General features: G+C 57.2%; 1 non-coding gene across 1 annotated transcript; it reads left to right on the plus strand.

The window, feature by feature from the left end:
• The first annotated feature begins 460 nt into the window (after window positions 1-460).
• On the plus strand, window positions 461-2,275 carry LOC142793641 (small subunit ribosomal RNA). Its single transcript, XR_012891705.1, has one exon. It is a non-coding gene; the product is annotated as a small subunit ribosomal RNA (ribosomal RNA).
• The last annotated feature ends 1,633 nt before the right edge of the window (window positions 2,276-3,908 follow it).

The following is a 3,908-nucleotide window of genomic DNA, read 5'->3' on the forward strand; positions in this document are numbered from 1 at the left end:
GCTCCAGGGGAATCCACGGCAGTCGTCTGCAGCCTCATCCGCTTGATGCGTTAGGGGCTGGTTGTCGGACGGTGCCGTTTTACCACGATATCGAGGTGTGTTCCGTGTCGTCCTCGGGCGATTCAGATGCGAAAGCGCCGAAGACGCGGGCGTGACCCGTCGTCTGGCGGCTTTGCAGTCTCGGCTCCGTTGCTAGTTCCGGCCGGTCCACCGACAGTGCAGCGGGCTTGGGCAACCCGCACGGCGCGACCGAGTCGATGCAACGAAAAAGAGCGAGCATGAACGTGCTTCTTGCCGCACGGCTCCCACTCGTCTTTCGGGAAGGTTGTGCCGTAGCGAGCTCGAACGCCGTCATCTCGGAGTGCAAAATAAGCGTGTTGGGGCGCCTGAAGGTGGCCTCCGCCGCACACAGACTGCGTCCGGCCCGCCGAAGGCGAGGACGGACGCGCAGTCGAACGATTACCTGGTTGATCCTGCCAGTAATCATATGCTTGTCTCAAAGATTAAGCCATGCATGTCTAAGTACATGCCGAAATAAGGCGAAACCGCGAATGGCTCATTAAATCAGTTATGGTTCCTTAGATCGTTTCTTCCTACTTGGATAACTGTGGCAATTCTAGAGCTAATACATGCAGTGAGCCTGGAGCCCTTTGGGTAACGGGTGCTTTTATTAGACCAAGATCGATCGGGTTTCGGCCCGTATTGTGTGGTGACTCTGGATAACTTTGTGCTGATCGCATGGCCACGAGCCGGCGACGTTTCTTTCAAGTGTCTGCCTTATCAACTTTCGATGGTAGGTTACTTGCTTACCATGGTTGTTACGGGTAACGGAGAATCAGGGTTCGATTCCGGAGAGGGAGCCTGAGAAACGGCTACCACATCCAAGGAAGGCAGCAGGCGCGCAAATTACCCACTCCCGGCACGGGGAGGTAGTGACGAAAAATAACAATACGGGACTCTTTTGAGGCCCCGTAATTGAAATGAGTACACTCTAAATCCTTTAACGAGGATCAATTGGAGGGCAAGTCTGGTGCCAGCAGCCGCGGTAATTCCAGCTCCAATAGCGTATACTAAAGCTGCTGCGGTTAAAAAGCTCGTAGTTGGATCTCAGTTCCAGACGAGTAGTGCATCTACCCGATGCGACGGCTCGGACTGAACATCATGCCGGTTCTTTCTTGGTGCACTTCATTGTGTGCCTCGAGATGGCCGGTGCTTTTACTTTGAAAAAATTAGAGTGCTCAACGCAGGCGAGTCGCCTGAATAAACTTGCATGGAATAATAGAACAAGACCTCGTTTCTGTTCTGTTGGTTTTTGGAATACGAGGTAATGATTAAGAGGGACGGACGGGGGCATTCGTATTGCGGCGCTAGAGGTGAAATTCTTGGACCGTCGCAAGACGAACTACTGCGAAAGCATTTGCCAAGAATGTTTTCATTGATCAAGAACGAAAGTCAGAGGTTCGAAGGCGATCAGATACCGCCCTAGTTCTGACCATAAACGATGCCAACCAGCGATCCGCCTGAGTTACTCAAATGACTCGGCGGGCAGCTTCCGGGAAACCAAAGTATTTGGGTTCCGGGGGAAGTATGGTTGCAAAGCTGAAACTTAAAGGAATTGACGGAAGGGCACCACCAGGAGTGGAGCCTGCGGCTTAATTTGACTCAACACGGGAAAACTTACCCGGCCCGGACACTGGGAGGATTGACAGATTGAGAGCTCTTTCTTGATTCGGTGGATGGTGGTGCATGGCCGTTCTTAGTTGGTGGAGCGATTTGTCTGGTTAATTCCGATAACGAACGAGACTCTAGCCTATTAAATAGGTGCGGGGTTCCCAGCACCTTACAACCTTCTTAGAGGGACAAGCGGCTCCTAGCCGCACGAAACAGAGCAATAACAGGTCTGTGATGCCCTTAGATGTCCGGGGCCGCACGCGCGCTACACTGAAGGAAGCAGCGTGTCTTTATCCCTGTCTGAAAAGACTGGGTAACCCGTGGAACTTCTTTCGTGATTGGGATAGGGGCTTGCAATTGTTCCCCTTGAACGAGGAATTCCCAGTAAGCGCGAGTCATAAGCTCGCGTTGATTACGTCCCTGCCCTTTGTACACACCGCCCGTCGCTACTACCGATTGAATGATTTAGTGAGGTCTTCGGACCGATGTCCGGCGCGGCCTTTCGGTTGCGCCGGTCTGTTGGAAAGATGACCAAACTTGATCATTTAGAGGAAGTAAAAGTCGTAACAAGGTTTCCGTAGGTGAACCTGCGGAAGGATCATTAACGGATTGTGAAGGGTGAGCGCCTCAGCTGCGTCTGCGCCCGACACTTTCTGCCGCTGACCCCGTTTGGACGCGGAGTCGGCTTTTCCCCACGGGGCTGCCTGAATGTGGAGCGGCACCCCGTGACAAATTGTTGCGCCCAGCGGACGCCAACACCGCGACCTTGGACGGTCGGCCAGGTGGCGGACGCGGGTACAAACGGCGCAACGCACTCATAGGTCGGCTTTCGACCCGCCACTGCACCGTGGCTCGAAGCGCTCGAAATGCGCGACCCGACCGCTGCGGGACCGCCTAGTACTGTAAACAGGAGCGGCGGAGCGCGAACGGCGAGTCGTGGTTACGTCGGTAGAAGGCGAGGCTGCGCGTTCCCGAAACGCCAGCCGAGTGCCCTCCCGACCGTTCGAGCGTGCAAGAACGAGACCCGACAATCGCGCGGCGACTGCCAAGTACGAGAGGAACGGCACAAGCGTCGGCGGTCGGTCAAGGAACTGGCGATGTGACGGGTCCGCTGTGCACCAGTGCATACCGTCCCGCCGTCCGCGGCAAGCGCCTCCGCGTCCTCGGGTGACGGAGGCTGCCGGTCGGTTCTTGCAGGCGAGGGATCTCGCTGGCACCGGTTCGCGTTGACGCGCGGCCGGTCATGGCACGGCGATGCGACGGCCGAGGTGCGCAGTACTCGATGGAGGAACCGCACGCTCCGATGACCGTCCCGCCCTCCGCGGCGTATGCGTACCGACCGTAATGGTTGCAGCAGCGCCGGCCGGCTTTTGAATTCGCCACACGAAACACGGTGCGAGATCGCGGTTAGGGGAGCGTCGACGTTGCCAGGCGTTTTGCTTGCTGCCGAGGGAAAGGCGGCACGGCCACGTCGCGCTCGTCGCGATTAGCGGGTCTGCGCGCTTTGGGAAGGTGCCGCAACGACTTGCCGAAAGAGGAAGCACGGAAGAACGAGGGACTTGGACGTCCCGACAATTGAACGCACTTGCGGCCAGGCCCTTGCTGGCTTCGTTCTTCCGCCTCGAGTAGGCTCGTACGCGGCTCCGGCGCCGAAAGTGGTCCTTGGCACCGACTTCGGTGGACGTGGGAAGTGCCGCGCAAGTACGGCGCGCCTGGCTCCACCTGTTGGCTAAAGTAGGCAGCCGGATCGGAATTTTGGTGTGCGGTGGCAAACCGTGGATGCGAAAAAAGCTTGTGCGATTTCGTGGAACAAAAAGCGGGGGTCCCCCTTTTTATGCGGAGGAGACCGACCCGCCTGCCGTGGTGAACCGCGACGCCACGGTAAAAACGGGAGAGGCTTGTCGATGGGACCGTGCATCCCGCGCTCCACGGAGGCCGGGAGGCGGCCGCCCGAGGAAATGTGTAGCCGTCGAGGCCCGCATCTGCGTGCACTCTTATCCAAATGGGTGTACCGCAGGCATTTTCTGGTTAGGCGGGCCAATGAGAGCGAGCACACAACGATACCTACGGGTCCGGCTTGGAGAACCGGCTTCGACGCCTCCCGAGTATTTATAGAGGGGTGGACCACGAAAGCACTCGCAAGTAGCGAAAGCGAAACGCCGTCCGAAACACACCGTTTGCTCGATTTGCGGCAGCCGAAAAAGGCGCGGCAGAGTTTTGGAGTCCAAGCGTGTGCT

The sequence above is a fragment of the Rhipicephalus microplus genome, unplaced genomic scaffold (genome assembly GCF_043290135.1).
Source record: "Rhipicephalus microplus isolate Deutch F79 unplaced genomic scaffold, USDA_Rmic scaffold_315, whole genome shotgun sequence".
In the NCBI taxonomy this organism is placed as follows: Eukaryota; Metazoa; Arthropoda; class Arachnida; order Ixodida; family Ixodidae; genus Rhipicephalus; species Rhipicephalus microplus.